We start from the raw sequence: 18,207 nt of genomic DNA on the forward strand, positions 1-18,207 counted from the left end.
GACATAAAATCACCTTTTCCACCTGCTTCCTCTGGAGTTACTTCTGTTTCAAAAAAATGAATAACGGGGGATGCAGAGAGAGAGCCCTCTCCTCCTCCACCCTCATCTCTCAATTCAGCAGGAGGCTCGAGGAGTTGAAGCAAGGCATCCCCGGCAGAGATGTCCATGACATCAGACTCCTCTCCTTGCATTTCTTCTGCTTCTCGTACCATCTCCTCCACCTCGTGTTCAGCATCCTGTTCCCCATCACCCCCAACCTGTGGTTCAGGGTTCACTGCCGTACTTACGGTAATTCTATGAGATGTCTTGATACATAGGGGTTATACATTAGCACCACCAAATGGACATCATTGCTATAGAGCAGTGTAAAAGTTAAGCCATCCAAAGCAGAATTAGTCTCATTCTGTTTTAAGGCCAAATACAAGTTCTGACAAGCCCCAGAAGAGTTTAAGACCAGAGTGTACTTACCCCCCCTGGGGTCTTGCAAGCAGTAGATGTCGTCTCGGCGTACCTTCAGTATCTTGAACAGCACATCGTGTACCAAAAACGGGTTCGTAAAATGGTCCCTCCTGTCCTCCTCCACAAAAATGGAAAATCCATGTTTGACCCGGGGCGTCCCGGTCTCCGGCTGCTCGATCCTCATGATCGCAACTCCAGCAAGAAGCCAAATGCCTACCCCCAAAAGCAGCATACAGCTTAAGCCTCCAGGAGGCGATGCTGTAAGGCAAAGGGCATGACGGGGCTTTACCTCTGGCAAGAAGGATCTTGCCAAAAGGCCGAGAAGCGATAACCAGAAAACAGTTTGCAGTACAGGCCGATGGTCCCCAATGCAGAACACTTCTGAAGGCGATAGACTACAGGCCGCAGCCCCAGACAAAGTCCAGGAGGCTTCTTTCTCTCACAAACCATGGAAAACGTGAGTGCGTCCTACGCTCAGAAATCACCAGCATGCTCCTCTTCGTGTTCGCCATCTGCATAGCTCCGCCCACCCGCCACTTTTGGTCACGCCTTTTCTTCATACAATTCCTGGTGCCAAAGCACGCCAAAAAGAAAAACTGATAAGAGGAGTGAATGGAGAAGTAGTGAGAAAAAAATAAAATAAAAAAAGGGGGATGTCATCCAGTGACCTGACCTTACTTGACCTCTGACCTGACAAGCCTCCTGTGACACGTGCAGTGTTCCGTCCATTGTCAAGACAAGGTAGGTCCAGCTGCTGATACATAGGAAGTGCTGGATTATACTACTTTTTAGCCTCCAAGTAATCCAGTTCAAAAGATAAATCCACAGAGGGAGACACAGGCAAACTTGACTCATTTAATAAAGCAAGGAAAATGGTTACATCCAGCCAACTTGCTACAAAAGGGTCAATTCCCAGGGACAAGAGGCCCAAATCAAACCAAAGGTAAGGTGCGTGGAGGTCCAAACACTTCATTCAGGTGATAAGCCAATTAACTAAGCCATCAGTCTTAATTGGATTTGGGGTGTGAGGAGAATGGCTGGCTAGGTTGCTTGGTGCTGGAACAAACCAACAGCACAGCTGATGCAATTAGGAGATTGACAGACTAGATGCAGGTATTATATGCAAAAAGCAACACTGCACTGACTGACTGGGCAGACTGAGGAGAAGCTGAAGGAGGCAGGACACACACAACTTTCCACTTGCTTGCTGGAAGGATGATGCTTGCAATCCATTTCAATTTCATTCTGTTTTTCATACTGGATTAGAAAAATTCTTCTAAAACCATTTTTAAAACATTTTCTTCAGAAATAAGATCCTAAAGAGGACCTTTCACTTGTAAAAACAATGTGAACTAAGTATGCTGACATATAGAGCGGCACCCGGGGATCTCACTGCACTTATTATTATCCCCGGGCGCCGCTCCGTTCTCCCGTTATGCCCTCCGGTACCTTTGCTCTGTAAGTTATAGTAGGCGGTGTCTTCCCTTGTCCTGTGGGCGTCTACTTCTCATAGGCTGTAGCGCTGGCCAATCGCAGCGCACAGCTCACAGCCTGGGAGAAAAAAAACTCCCAGGCTGTGAGCTGTGCGCTGCGATTGGCCAGCGCTGCAGCCTAGGAGAAGGAGACGCCCACAGGACAAGGGAAGACACCGCCTACTATAACTTACAGAGCAAAGGTACCGGAGGGCATAACGGAGAACGGAGCGGCGCCCGGGGATAATAGTAAGTGCAGTGAGATCCCCGGGCGCCGCTCTATATGTCAGCATACTTAGTTCACATTGTTTTTACAAGTGAAAGGTCCTCTTTGAAACATAAAATATTCCTCGCCATCCACAGAGCTGCTTTAACACAGTTGGCGATCTTCCATACCATTGCCTTTTTAGTCCTTGATGGGCATTCCAGACCTCCATAAAATACACCGTTCATTGTTAAAACCTTTAATCCGGAAATCTTCTTCATTAAGGGGAGCATTTTGGTCCATATCTTCTGTGCAAAATAATACCAAAATAGGTGAAAAACGTCCTCCTCCTCTCTGCATGCTCCCCTAGGAAATTCTGCGGTGCTGGTCAATCCTCTTCGGTGCTAGAATGCCCGGCATGGAAGATACTCGTGTACGCAGCTCCAGGCCAGGTCTTTCTGTGAATTAAAAAGATAATTGACCAGCTTGGAAGAAAGACGAGACAGAGGGGATATGATAGAAACTTTTAAATACATAAAGGGAATCAACAAAGTAAAAGAGGAGAGAATATTTAAAAGAAGAAAAACTGCTACAAGAGGACATAGTTTTAAATTAGAGGGGCAAAGGTTTAAAAGTAATATCAGGAAGTATTACTTTACTGAGAGAGTAGTGGATGCATGGAATAGCCTTCCTGCAGAAGTGGTAGCTGCAAATACAGTGGAGGAGTTTAAGCATGCATGGGATAGGCATAAGGCCATCCTTCATATAAGATAGGGCCAGGGGCTATCCATAGTATTTAGTATATTGGGCAGACTGGATGGGCCAAATGGTTCTTATCTGCCGACACATTCTATGTTTCTATGTTTCTAATTAATATTAACTATCTTTTATATTTGCTTACATTTATTTTCCTTAAAATTTTTAATAGGAACCATTAGTTTTCCAGCTTGAATTTCTTTTAATTTAACCAGTACCATAAAAAATAAGACCAATAATTTACTTTAAAAAGAGTATTAAAACACAAACAGAAATATTTAATTAAAAGGAAGGATTTTATGTCAGGAAGGTCTTTACCGCCTTTATGTTTAGGAAGTACTACCAGGTCTCTCCGTAGTTTGTCCATTCTAGAGCCCCAAAAAAAATTAAAACAAGCTTGATTAATTTATTTTAAAAGACTGTTAGACGGAGGAAAAACCATACTTAAATAAATTAAAATCTTTAAAACCTTCCCTTCCATTGTTAATTTTCTCAGGTTCCACATACATATCTTTTTATTTATCTTTTCTGTTGCCGTGTCCCAACTCCTGAGGCCATCATTTGACTCACTGAAGGTGATGCCTAAAATTTTAACTGTCTCAGACTCAGGAATGTCAATATCCCTTAAAATCATATCTCCAATATTTAAAATACAACTTTTATTAAAATTGACTTTAAAACCGGAGGAGCCGCAGAAGTATTCAACTTGTTTGGAGGCTTTTTGGATTGACAGGGTGTCCCTACAGATTACCGCCACATCATCCATGTACCCCACTACTTTGGCCTCTAGTCCCCTTCCGCCTGGCAGGGGGACACCACGTATCTGCTTGTCTTGTCTTATCTTAATTAAAAGAGGCTCTAGGGCGCAAATAAAAAGTAGTGGGGACAAGGGACACCCCTGTGGGTATACCATCCAGACCAGGAACTTTCTCCTTCTTAAAACTTTTAATAGTATCTAAAACCTCTTGTTCTGTTATATCCTGTAATAAAAATCCTTGAGAGTCATGATCTAAAACACTTTCAATCACCCTCAGTGAGTATTTAATAAAATATTTATCTGTCTTTTTCTCATTACAAAGCTCAGAATAAAATTTATGTGCTTTCTTTAAAATACCTTTTATATTTCTTTCTCCATCAAGCTCCTCAATCTGGGTACGTTTGTCTTAAAAAAGTACCTGGAGCAGGTTTCGTTTTCTTCTAGGTGTTTAACCCTTGAGCGGAATATGATTTCTTTACCTCTCTGCTCCAGGCACTGAGATATTTCTTTTTTGCGGTCTGTGATCCCTTTAACCATATCTATACCCAGATCTCGGAGCTTATACTGAGTCTGCAGACGGGTATTTAATTTTTCAAAGAAATCTTTTTTTTCTTGGGCTTTATCTCTTCCCTTATTTATAAAAAAAAGTCGTAATTTTCTTTTTCATTTTTTCCCACCATTCTGAAATGGGCATTTGGGGATTTCTTACCCATCTGCAGCGCTTATAAAAGGTGATAAAATCTGATTAAATCTTCGGATCCTTTAAAAGAGAGACATTCAGTTTCCATGTTTTTTTCTTTTTATACTTGCCATCATACTGTATCTTAAAAGATAACAATTTATGATCTGAAAATAAATTAGATAAAAGCTCACAACTAAAAGGCAGTATTTGATAAGAGCAGAAGATAAAATCAATTCTGGACTTACAGTTAATATTGCTTCAGGTAAACTATTATTACATTTTTTAAAAACGTCAGTGAGTTGGAAGTCTAAAATTATATCTTTTAGCAGAGAGGAGGATTTGTCATAATTCCGACTCACTGCGTTAGAGAACCGGAGTTCCCCTCTTAAAATACAATTAAAATCTCCTGCTAAAATCAAAGGTTCAGAATCATTAATAAATAATGGTAAAATTTCTAACATTTCTATTCTCTCTTTTTTGTCTGCAGATCATAGGAAAAAATGCGTATAGCAGCACAACGAAAAATTTAAGTCTTATCTTGTGGTGGTGCCAGCCGTGTTGGGAGCCAGTCAGAAGTTCCCCCTTGGATGTGTCATATAGAAGAAACCGCAGCACTCTCCTGTCTTCAATTCAGTGGAATTTATTTCACCACCAAAAAAATGCGACGTTTCGACCGTAAAGGTCTTTCTCAAGCAGCATACAGAGTGAATAGTAACAGACATATATACCCATTCAATCCCTCCCAGTAAGTCACATGTCCCAATTAAACATGTAAATGAAGTGAAAATTACACCAATATAGTGGATCCTCTTTTCATCCACCCACCTGTGATTAAAACCAATAATATATTCCTCCTCTCTATCCACACAGTGACAAAATCATATACCATTAACATGGTGTTTACTCACAAAGATCATTGCAAAGTCTGGCTGGCACATCATGGAGGGGACTTGCCTCTTCTTCCTGTGTAGTGTGAAATAGCGCGCTTCCCAGCGTCTCCATGTCAGAGCTGCGCATGCGTCATGAACACGTGCAGATTCATGGAAGACGTGAGCTGTCTAGCACTCCTGCAGGATCAGTGCGCCTGCGCATCCAGTACAGAGCCAGGCTCTCTACAGGGAGTGCAGAATTATTAGACAAGTTGTATTTTTGAGGATTAATTTTATTATTGAACAACAACCATGTTCTCAATGAACCCAAAAAACTCATTAATATCAAAGCTGAATATTTTTGGAAGTAGTTTTTAGTTTGTTTTTAGTTTTAGCTATTTTAGGGGGATATCTGTGTGTGCAGGTGACTATTACTGTGCATAATTATTAGGCAACTTAACAAAAAACAAATATACCCATTTCAATTATTTATTTTTACCAGTGAAACCAATATAACATCTCAACATTCACAAACAAAACAAAAACAAATCAGTGACCAATATAGCCACCTTTCTTTGCAAGGACACTCAAAAGCCTGCCATCCATGGATTCTGTCAGTGTTTTGATCTGTGCAGCAGCAACCACAGCCTCCCAGACACTGTTCAGAGAGGTGTACTGTTTTCCCTCCTTGTAAATCTCACATTTGATGATGGACCACAGGTTCTCAATGGGGTTCAGATCAGGTGAACAAGGAGGCCATGTCATTAGATTTTCTTCTTTTATACCCTTTCTTGCCAGCCACGCTGTGGAGTACTTGGACGCGTGTGATGGAGCATTGTCCTGCATGAAAATCATGTTTTTCTTGAAGGATGCAGACTTCTTCCTGTACCACTGCTTGAAGAAGGTGTCTTCCAGAAACTGGCAGTAGGACTGGGAGTTGAGCTTGACTCCATCCTCAACCCGAAAAGGCCCCACAAGCTCATCTTTGATGATACCAGCCCAAACCAGTACTCCACCTCCACCTTGCTGGCGTCTGAGTCGGACTGGAGCTCTCTGCCCTTTACCAATCCAGCCACGGGCCCATCCATCTGGCCCATCAAGACTCACTCTCATTTCATCAGTCCATAAAACCTTAGAAAAATCAGTCTTGAGATATTTCTTGGCCCAGTCTTGACGTTTCAGCTTGTGTGTCTTGTTCAGTGATGGTCGTCTTTCAGCCTTTCTTACCTTGGCCATGTCTCTGAGTATTGCACACCTTGTGCTTTTGGGCACTCCAGTGATGTTGCAGCTCTGAAATATGGCCAAACTGGTGGCAAGTGGCATCTTGGCAGCTGCACGCTTGACTTTTCTCAGTTCATGGGCAGTTATTTTGCGCCTTGGTTTTTCCACACGCTTCTTGCGACCCTGTTGACTATTTTGAATGAAACGCTTGATTGTTCGATGATCACGCTTCAGAAGCTTTGCAATTTTAAGAGTGCTGCATCCCTCTGCAAGATATCTCACTATTTTTGACTTTTCTGAGCCTGTCAAGTCCTTCTTTTGACCCATTTTGCCAAAGGAAAGGAAGTTGCCTAATAATTATGCACACCTGATATAGGGTGTTGATGTCATTAGACCACACCCCTTCTCATTACAGAGATGCACATCACCTAATATGCTTAATTGGTAGTAGGCTTTCGAGCCTATACAGCTTGGAGTAAGACAACATGCATAAAGAGGATGATGTGGTCAAAATACTTATTTGCCTAATAATTCTGCACTCCCTGTATGCTGTTGTGTTCCTCCTACTGCTATGGTGACGCCTGTATTCAAATCAGGCAGGCGTGCCACAGCGAGACTCTGGGGCTGCGATTCAGTGCTGTCCATGTGTAGCGATTGTCTCTGCTATGTACACAGTGCTTTAGTCTTCAGAATTAACCCTGTCAGGTCTACCTACTAGAGTTTTAACCCCTACTGATTGTCTATTTTGTACTGGGCAATCCTTGGCCTCAATTACTACCACTTCTACCGCTTTTAAGTGTATGCAGTGCTGTCAATGTGTAACGATTGTCTCTGCCATGTAAACAGTGCTTCAGTATTCAATATTAACCCTGTCAGGTCTACATATTAGAGCTTTAAACCCCTACTGATTGTCTATTTTGTATTCGGCTATCCTTAGCCTCAATTACTACCACAGAGAGTGTCCATTTATATGGCCAAGTCAGTAGGCTCCAAAAATGCCATTCTACTGCAAATATGCAAAATCACTCTGATTGTGGTTTATTGACAAAAGGGGGCTCCACAGTGGTAAAAATGATGACAGAGTTCAGCAGCATGTATTTCACCGCTATTTCTGTATCCATATTGCCAGGGTTACGCAACAGTCTCTCATTCAACGGCAGGAATATAGGTCCAGTCATAATGCCTCTTTTGAGGGCTCAGTCAGCCATTTGGGAGTCCCCATACCCCCAATCTTTTTTAACCACCTCAGCCCCCAGTGCTTAAACACCCTGAAAGACCAGGCCACTTTTTACACTTCTGACCTACACTACTTTCACCGTTTATTGCTCGGTCATGCAACTTACCACCCAAATGAATTTTACCTCCTTTTCTTCTCACTAATAGAGCTTTCATTTGGTGGTATTTCTTTGCTGCTGACATTTTTACTTTTTTTGTTATTAATCGAAATTTAACGATTTTTTTGCAAAAAAATTACATTTTTCATTTTCAGTTGTAAAATTTTGCAAAAAAAACGACATCCATATATAAATTTTGCTCTAAATTTATTGTTCTACATGTCTGATAAAAAAAAAATGTTTAGGTAAAAAAAAAATGGTTTGGGTAAAAGTTATAGCGTTTACAAACTATGGTACAAAAATGTGAATTTCCGCAGCTCTGACTTTCTGAGCACCTGTCATGTTTCCTGAGGTTCTACAATGCCTAGACAGTACAAACACCCCACAAATGACCCCATTTCGGAAAGTACACACCCTAAGGTATTCGCTGATGGGCATAGTGAGTTCATAGAACTTTTTATTTTTTGTCACAAGTTAGCGGAAAATTATGATTTTTTTTTTTTTTTTTTTTCTTACAAAGTCTCCTATTCCACTAACTTGTGACAAAAAATAAAAAGTTCTATGAACTCACTATGCCCATCACGAAATACCTTGGGGTCTCTTCTTTCCAAAATGGGGTCACTTGTGGGGTAGTTATACTGCCCTGGCATTCTAGGGGCCCAAATGTGTGGTAAGGAGTTTGAAATCTAATTCTGTAAAAACTGACCAGTGAAATCCGAAAGGTGCTCTTTGTAATATGGGCCCCTTTGCCCACCTAGGCTGCAAAAAAGTGTCACACATCTGGTATCTCCGTACTCAGGAGAAGTTGGGGAATGTGTTTTGGGGTGTCATTTTACATATACCCATGCTGGGTGAGAGAAATATCTTGGCAAAAGACAACTTTTCCCATTTTTTTTATACAAAGTTGGCATTTGACCAAGATATTTATCTCACCCAGCATGGGTATATGTAAAAAGACACCCCAAAACACATTCCTCAACTTCTCCTGAATACAGAGATACCAGATGTGTGACACTTTTTTGCAGCCTAGGTGGGCAAAGGGGCCCATATTCCAAAGAGCACCTTTCGGATTTCACTGGTCAGTTTTTACAGAATTTGATTTCAAACTCCTTACCACACATTTGGGCCCCTAGAATGCCAGGGCAGTATAACTACCCCACATGTGACCCCATTTTGGAAAGAAGACACCCCAAGGTATTCAATTAGGGGCATGGCGAGTTCATTGAAAAAAAAAAATTTTGGCACAAGTTAGCGGAAATTGATTTTTTTGATTTTTTTCTCACAAAGTCTCCCTTTCCGCTAACTTGGGACAAAAATTTCAATCTTTCATGGACTCAATATGCCCCTCACAGAATGCCTTGGGGTGTCTTCTTTCCAAAATGGTGTTATTTGTGGGGTGTTTGTACTGCCCTGGCATTTGAGGGTCTCCGCAATCATTACATGTATGCCCAGCATTAGGAGTTTCTGCTATTCTCCTTATATTGAGCATACGGGTAATGAGATTTTTTTTTTCCGTTCAGCCTCTGGGCTGAAAGAAAAAAATGAACGGCACAGATTTCTTCATTCGCATCGATCAATGTGGATGAAAAAATCTCTGCCAAAAAAAGAAAAAGGAGGGGAAAGGCGTCTGCCAGGACATAGGAGCTCCGCCCAACATCCATACCCACTTCAGCTCGTATGCCCTGGCAAACCAGATTTCTCCATTCACATCAATCGATGTGGATGAATAAATCATTGCCGGGATATTTTTTTTTATATATACAAAGTGTTTGCCAAAGTATATGAACACCGCCACCTCCTCAGCTCATATGCCTCGGCAAACATCTTTTACTGCAGAGGAGAAATCTCGTCTTGCAGCGCCGCATACACCGACTTGCGTGTAATCTGACAGCAGCGCAATGCTTCTGTCCGAATGCACATCAGTGCTGCAGCTAGTTGATCGGTTGGTCCACCTGGAAGGTAAAAAAAAACAAAACAAAAAAGAAAAAACCAGGCCGCAAAGCAATAACTTTATTAACTTTAGAACAGAACATATTAACTTTTTTACTTACCGGTAATTTTTTTTTTGTTTAGTTTTTTTTACCTTTATAGAACAAACCTCTCTATCCCCATGGGACAATGTGCAAAGCGCAAATCGCCCAAAGATGTGGCGAAGTACGTTATGCACTTTATCCCAGGTGAAAGGAGAGGTTTGCAGCAGCTGAGAGTAAAAGGGCCCTAATAGCCCTGTGTGCCTGTCCTGTGAGATGCAATCCCTATGCTAGGTGTACCTGTGTGTGGTACTTCCGGAAACACTCACCAAAGCATAAGGGCAGGGTGGTCAGGACAGTCAGGACAGAAATAGCGGGTGTCACGCCTTATTCCACTCCTGCTACAGACACGACATCTTTTTCGGGGTGACGGTTGGGTTGAGGTACCTGGAACGACACTGGGGAAATGTCGCTCGTGTAGACGGCTAACTACACTGGTGGATGGGGCCACGGAACCTCCTGGATATAGGAGGTTCTCGATGATCTCTTCCTGGAATTTGAGGAAGGATCCTGTTCTCCCAGCCTTACTGTAGAGAACAAAACTATTGTAGAGCGCCAATTGAATTAAATATACAGACACCTTCTTATACCAGCGTCTGGTTCTGCGGGAAACTAAATACGGAGACAACATCTGGTCATTGAAGTCCACCCCTCCCATGAGCGCATTATAGTCGTGGACACAGAGGGGCTTTTCAATGACACGGGTTGCTCGCTCAATTTGGATTGTCGTGTCTGCGTGAACGGAGGAGAGCATGTAAACGTCACGCTTGTCTCTCCATTTCACCACGAGCAGTTCTTCGTTACACAAGGCAGCCCTCTCCCCCCTTGCAAGACGGGTGGTTACAAGCCGTTGGGGGAAGCCCACGCGACTAGTTCGCGCGGTGCCACAGGCGCAAATCCGTTCTAGAAACAAATGCCTAAAGAGGGCCACACTTGTGTAAAAATTGTCCACATAAAGATGGTACCCCTTGCCGAATAAGGGTGACACCAAGTCCCAGACTGTCTTCCCACTGCTCCCCAGGTAGTCAGGGCAACCGACCGGCTCCAGGGTCTGATCTTTTCCCTCATAGATCCGAAATTTGTGGGTATAGCCTGTGGCCCTTTCACAGATCTTATACAATTTGACCCCATACCGGGCACGCTCCTCCTCCGAACTTTGGGTCAGAGAGCCACTGCTTTCCACAGGTTCATATTCTGACCCGCTAGATTCGTCAGATGAGGGTTCCCACTCCTCATCCGACTGGGTCAGAATCCTGTAGGCCTCTTCAGAAGAATACCCCCTGTTTGACATTTTGGACTACTAAATTTAGGGGTATTCCCTGAGACTACCCAAGAAAAAAAGCAAGCCTGTCTTACAAAGGGGAGGCTAGCGAAGTACCGGAGGCCGCTGCGGTTGATAAAAAATATCAAAACTGATTTTTTTTTATCGCCGCAGTGCGTGTAAAATGAATGTGCAGTGATCAAAAAAATATATATTTTTTGTCACTGCGGTGGGGCGGGCGTGGGTGAACGCACGTGTGGGCGACCGATCAGGCCTGATCGGGCAAACACTACGTTTTGGGTGGAGGGCAAGCTAAGGTGACACTAATACAATTATAGATCTGACCGTGATCAGTTTTGATCACTTACAGATACTATAAAAGTACAAATGCTGATTAGCGATACGCTAAACAGCGAATAAGTGACTGCGGTGCGATGGGCTGGGCGCTAACTCACGCTAAACTACCTAACCAAGGGGCTTAAACTATCCCTAAAACCTAACAGCCAATACTAGTGAAAAAAAAAAAGTGACAGTTTACACTGATCACTTTTTTTCCTTTCACTGGTGATTGACAGGGGCGATCAAAGGGGTGATCAAAGGGTTAATTGGGGTGCAGGTGGGTGATCTGGGGCTAAGGTGTAGTGTTTGGTGTACTTATAGTTCAGTCTGCTTCTCTGCTGGATCCAACCGACGAAAAGGACCAGCAGAGAAGCAGAGAAGCCATATAACAGATCATATTTACTAATATGATCTGTTATATGACTTGTGATTGGATTTTTTGAAAATCGCCAGCCTGCCAGCCAATGATCGTTGCTGGCAGGCTGGTGACGAAATTGTTCTTTAACTTTTGCCGGCCCGCGATGCGCATGCGCGGGCCGGCTTGGAGCGAAATCTCGCGTCTCGCGAGATGACGCGTATATGCGTGATTGTGCGCAGCGCTGCCACCTCCGGAACGCGAATCTGCGTTAGGCGGTCCGGAGGTGGTTAAGAAAGAAGAGTTGGGGTCGTCCCAAAAAAACATTTGCGCTCAAGGTCTCTGAGCGGGGTACGCTCCCCCAGATACCATGCGGGGGAGGTCTCCAACCTCTCAGGGCCCTCGATGTTCAGTGGGGCCGGGGGTGCATCCCCCATTAATGTGGAAGAGTCGCCACCACCCACAACACAGTCTATTGATTTACTCAATAGGACTAGGGGGTCATCCGTTCCCAAATTCACCCCTTTTAATACCAGTGTAACGTCTCTGTTGAGGTCAGCCCATTCATACCAGCCCATTGTTCAACTGTGGATAACATGGACCCTACAGTATTATGTTAACAAGGGCCATTTATCAAGAGAAGGCTATCCATCACATGGCAGAGGTACAAAAGAGGTAGTGGAAAAACGCACCGTGGAAATCATCTAGGCCACTATAAGCTCCCCCCTGACCCTGAACCATGAAAACATGTTGGCATATAAACACACACACTGTGAGGCAGCAGAGGGGTATACGTTACTTTGATGCTTTCAACGTGGTAGTCCCGCTGTCTGCACTCTCCTGGAGCAGAGGTCCCCTTGTTGATAGTGCCTTCAGACTTTACCAATTGTGCAAATATCTGTGGAAATGTCTGCAGAACCATAAAAATTTAAAAACTGCCATTTAATACCATCAATAAAAGCTTTTACTAATAAAATTCTCCCCGGTAAAATCTCACTCACATGGTCTATTAAAATATTTTCCTTAAATAAAATCGCGACACCTCCGGACTTGCTTCCATTCGACCCCGACCACACTGAGGGTCCAAACTTCCAATCTTCTTGATATTTTTAGTAATTTTGCTTATGGGGTACACAACACTCTTGTAAAAAGAAGACCGTAGCAGTAAAAACAGATAAATAATTAAAAAGGGCTACTCTCCTAGTTTTTGAGTGAACACTCCTGGTGTTAAGGGAAATACCTGTTAAAAAAGCCATGGTAAAAGAATAAAAGGGGAGTTATTACCTTTTAAAATACCCAGGCACAGCTTCAGACGGCATCAGCAGGACCAGAGGTTTCGCTTCCGCTCTCGTCGATATCACCACCAAAAGCCCCGGATGTCACTGCATCCAACGAACCGACTGGAGAGGAGCTGCCATCGCTCAGTAGACCCCCCCTGCAGCCAGCGCCTCTTCTGCGTTCCAGATCGTGTTCATTGCCGCACACTCCTCCCCCTTTCCGGGGCAGAGGCTTCACTTAATACCGTTTCTGGTACTGTAAAACCTGTATCGATCTTTTGTGACTTTCTTTCACCACTTGGGTGGGGAGGGATACTCTGTTGGGAGCCTTCAGGATCATCCCCTGGTCCCCCAGTAGGCTTCCCCTTCTGGCTCCCCTTCACCACATCTACGTAATCCCTCCTTTTTTTAGATACCACGGCTCCACCTGGATCCTCTGCGGCGCTTACCGGCTGACCAGGGACCGAGTGCGGGCCAAGCGGATCAGCTTCATTCAGCTGGCCCCTCTCCGTACCTGGAGGGGGTTTTTCCGTCGGCTGATCACTGGACTTCCGCTTCTGTTTGTTCCGGCTTTGTTCTTTCTGGTCACCTGGTTGGGGGGGTCCGCTGGTAGTATCCATCTGTTCTTCCGTATCCGCCTTTGGCTCCTCTCCTTGGGGTTGGGGTTCCGCTTGTTCCTCTGGTTGCTTCTGCCGCCCTGGCTGTGCCTTGGGTCTAGAATAGGGACAATTAAAAGAAAGGTGACCAAATTTTTGACACGAATAACATTTTTTTCCAGCTGTACATTCACTTATATCATGTTGGGTACTACCACAATTTCTACAAGTACTTTGGCAATTTTCCATAATGTGTGCGTATTGTTTGCACCTTCTGCAGTATGATGGCATACCAGAAAAAAACATGTCACCTACCATGTTTCCCAGTTTAAAACGAGCTGGCGGTAAAATGTATCCTCCTGGGAATTTTGGGTCACGGCAACAGCTTACCTTGTACAACCATTTAGATGTCCAAATCCCGACACTATTTAAAATTTTAGTTAAAGAAATAATTTATTTTTAAAAAGTAGCTAAAAACGCACTAACAATATTTACATCGGCAAATGGGCAGTACATTTTTATAACCACATTTTTTGTCTCATCAACTTCATGGTCATATACTTTTAAACCTTCTATTCTTTTATCGCTAGGTGTTGACGGTACTTTTGCCATAAAATCTTTAAAAATACCATTTTGCATAAAAGTTACATCATAAATTCTACGTCTTGGGTAATCCTGTGTAGCTAAAATATCATGTTTTTGTACCCCAAGTACTCCATATAACACTTCTTTTATCAAATATTCTAGGTTGTACTTCTCTTTTTTGCTCTCTGTTACAAACAGGCGGACTGTATCTTTTATTCGGCGTATTCCGGGATTTGGTTCTCTTCCTCTTGTCGGGGTGCATTCTCTTTTAGCTCCTCCACTGGTATCTTCTCCGGCTCTTTCATCTTCAGAATTTCTTCTTTGGAATTCCTCCTTCTTTTTTCCTTTTCCTCCCACAAGGATAAAGCCTTCTCCTTCCATGGGTTCGGGGTCTTCTCCTCCTCCTCCGGGGTCCTCTGCCATGATTTTATTTGGCGTTTTTTGTTTCTCTCTGTAAGCAAGGAAACGTGTGCTCCCCTAGATGTCAAAAGACTCCTAGGGGTAACTGGTATCGCAACCTGACGCCCCCGGGACTAAGCCTCTCTCCCAATAGCAGCAAGGGTGTGAAGTCCAGGCGATAAACCTAGGACGATCCCCCCAGGCCGAGAGAGAGGGTACCCAAGAGCTACCTTCTGACGCAGACCACAAGGATACTACACTTGATCTTAGCCAAAAGGCCGAGAAGCGATAACCTGAAAAGGGTTCGCAGAGCACTTCTGAAGGCAATAGACTACAGGCCCCAGCCCCAGACACAGTCCGGGAGGCTTATTTCACTCACAAACCAGGGAAAACGTGCGTGCCTCCTACGCTCAGAAATCACCAGCATGCTCCTCTTCGTGTTCGTCATCTGCATAGCTCCACCCACCTGCCACTTTTAGCCACGCCTTTTATTCACACGAAATTCCTGATGCCAAAGCACGCCAAGCAGAAAAACTGATAAGAAGAGTGAATGGAGAAGTAGTGAAAAAAAAAAAAAAAGTATGCATTGTTGATTGTGATGTCAGGGCCCCATTGTTGAGTATTCCGTCAGGGCCCTTGTGATGTCATCCAGTGACCTGACCTTACTTGACCTCTGACCTGACAAGCCTCCTGTGACACGTGCAGTGTTCCGTCCATTGTCCAGACAAGGTAGGTCCAGCTGCTGCTGCAGATACATAGGAAGTGCTGGACTACTTTTTAGCCTCCAAGTAATCCAGTTCAAAAGATAGATCTACAAGAGGGAGACACAGGCAAACTTGACTCATTTAATAAAGCAAGGAAAATGGTTACATCCAGCCAACTTGCTACAAAAGGGTCATTTCCCAGGGACAACTCAGCAGCCCTCCCAGGTGTGCACAACAGGCCCAAATCAAACCAAAGGTAACGTGCTTGGAGGTCCAAACACTTCATTCAGGTGATAAGTTAAGTTAATTAACTAAGCCATCAGTCTTAATTGGATTTGGGGTGTGAGGAGAATGGCTGGTTAGGTTGCTTGGTGCTGGAACAAACCAACAGCACAGCTGATGCAATTAGGAGATTGACAGACTAGATGCAGGTATATGCAGAACGCAGCACAGCACTGACTGGGCAGACAGAGGAGAAGCTTAAGTGCAGACTCCGGAGGCAGGACACACACACACACAACTTTCCACTTGCTTGCTGGAAGGATGCTTGCAATCAATTTATTTAATTCAGTTTTTTTATACTGGATTAGAAGGGGTGCACCGGTCCTGGAGGTACTGCAATACCAGGTCAATGCGTGGAGTGGACAGAGCAAGCTCTTTTTCCATCTCCCTGTTCGAAAAATCCATTTAATATATGGTCCCCAGATAGGGGACGTATCAGATATTAAACTAAGAACAGATTTTTTTTTTAGTTGATAGCGTCAGAAGACGCCACTTGTTTGTATTAAAACAAATTAGTAATGCGCTTCATCATGCGTACCAACGTGTTTTTTTATTTTTTTTATTATCATTTTCAATTTTTTCTTTAAAAATTAACACCCCAAAACATAAAGACAAACAAAACATAAATTTAACTTACTCCATCTCTACAAACTGTTGCTACTAAAGCGTCTTGTAAAACATAAAGTTCTTCCATTGAAATATCAATTCTATTATCAAGTGCTTTTTCCAACCACTCCCCCAAATTATGCTTTACCCTAAAGAGAACTGGATTTTTCTCATAGGTTTCCAAAACATAATTCCGAACTTTTTGTAAGTTCTTTTGGTGTTCCTTCACTATTTCTTTTATCCATTTCTGCAATTCTGCAGGCAGTTCTAGTTTTTCTGTTTCTTTTCTTTCATCTTCAGACATTTCTGAGGCAGATACTTCTAATCCCATTTCTTTTACCAAAACATGCTTGGGGACCTCTTTCTTTTGCTTTTCATTTCTTTCCTGACCATCTTTGCTCTTTTCTTTACATGATGAATAAACATGATTTTCGTCACCACACAAGTTAAATTTTTTACAGGTCATTGCTAAGTGCCCCTCTTCTTCGCATCTTGAACACCATTGATGAGAACAAGACTCTTTCTCGTGTCCATAACTCTTACAATTCCTGCAGAAACTAGGCATGCCATTAAACAACAGATTGCCATTTACTGTGCCCAATTTGAAACGGCTTGGGGGGAAAATAATTTCCCCCCCAGAAGACTCTTTAAACTTAACTGTGAACTTCCACTTTGTAGTCCTTATGCCATACCTATTATAAATTTTCCCACCAGGAATAATATCCTCGCAAAATCTTAGTAAAAAAGCACAAATTTCCTCCTCTGGAACATACGGGCTGTACATTCGTACTGTAACCACTCTTTCCTTTCTTGGAAAATGCGGTATTGTTTTAACTCCTTCTAAAACCGGACTTAATCTAAGCAGTTCCAATTTCTTCAGAACAAAACATATATCTTCCGTAAAAAACACTATATCAAATAGTTTTGGAAATTCCAACATGGAAAATACAAGCTCTTTTCATACCTCCAGGAGACCAAACAAGATTTTCTCCACCTTAAAGGTAAGTCCTTTCTCCTTCTTCAGCGGGTACAGTAGTAAGAAACGTATGCCATTCTTGATTCTTTCAAAAGCTGGAACTTCCAGCATCAATGGATTCTGAGGTGCAGCTTCCGCCATTGCATCAACGAAGCAAAATTCCAGGGCTTAGAAAAACGCCCTACCACCTGGTAGCAGGCGGGTGATCGCTTCCAGGTGCCCCGGGACTAAGCCTTCCCTCCAATAGCAGCAACGGGTCCAGCAGCAGCTATGAACTACTGCCTTCCCCCAAGGCCGATGGTCAGGGTACCCGGGGCACCTTAGGCCAAGACCAAGGCAGCACCTCTCGATACTACATTTGATCTTAGCCAAAAGGCCGAGAAGCGATAACCTGAAAAGGGTTCGCAGTACAGGCCTATGGACCCCAATGCAGAGCGCTTCTGAAGGCAATAGACTACAGGCAGCAGCCTCAGACACAGTTTGGGAGGCTTCTTTCTCTCACAAACCAGGGAATACGTGCGTGCGTCCTACGCACAGAAATCACCAGCATGCTCCTCTTCGTGTTCAAATCTGCATAGCTCCACCCACCCGCCACTTTTGGCCACGCCTTTTCTTCACACGAAATTCCTGATGCCAAAGCACGCCAAGCAGAAAAACTGATAAGAAGAGTAAATGGAGAAGTAGTGAAAAAAAAAAAAAGGTATGCATTGTTGATTGTGATGTCAGGGTGTCACGACCGCTATCCCAGCAGCAGTCGTGTCGCACCAGACGGAGGGGAAGGGGGACCCTTATCTACAGATGGGAAATAGAATGGCCACCCCTGACTAACCCTAAGCTGGCACCTGTCTGCCCTGATACCCTAGACGGGGTGTGAACCCGTGCGGCGAGCAGGATGCCTAAACCCTCAGTCACCCTAACAAGACTAGACTGAGGAAAGGCCGATAGGAGCACTAGTCACCATCACTCACGTCTAGGAGAACAACAGGGGAAGACAGCAACAAACAAACAATCTACAATAGAGATAGACTTATCTAGTCACGAG

The 18,207-nt window shown here is 43.5% G+C and overlaps 1 long non-coding RNA gene, 1 other non-coding gene and 2 pseudogenes across 2 annotated transcripts; all 4 read right to left on the reverse strand.

The window, feature by feature from the left end:
• Window positions 1–808: 808 nt before the first annotated feature.
• On the reverse strand, window positions 809–15,013 carry LOC121004604. Its single transcript, XR_005779792.1, has 3 exons — window positions 14,973–15,013; window positions 8,736–8,740; window positions 809–897 (listed from the first exon to the last, which is right to left on the reverse strand). It is a non-coding gene; the product is annotated as an uncharacterized LOC121004604 (long non-coding RNA).
• On the reverse strand, window positions 14,808–14,887 carry LOC121006659 (annotated as a pseudogene).
• Window positions 15,014–15,891: 878 nt separating the features above from the next.
• On the reverse strand, window positions 15,892–16,081 carry LOC121006496. Its single transcript, XR_005780313.1, has one exon. It is a non-coding gene; the product is annotated as a U2 spliceosomal RNA (small nuclear RNA).
• Window positions 16,082–17,410: 1,329 nt separating this feature from the next.
• LOC121006652 lies at window positions 17,411–17,553 on the reverse strand (annotated as a pseudogene).
• Between the last annotated feature and the right edge of the window lie 654 nt (window positions 17,554–18,207).

The sequence above is a fragment of the Bufo bufo genome, chromosome 6 (assembly GCF_905171765.1).
Source record: "Bufo bufo chromosome 6, aBufBuf1.1, whole genome shotgun sequence".
NCBI lineage: Eukaryota > Metazoa > Chordata > Amphibia > Anura > Bufonidae > Bufo > Bufo bufo.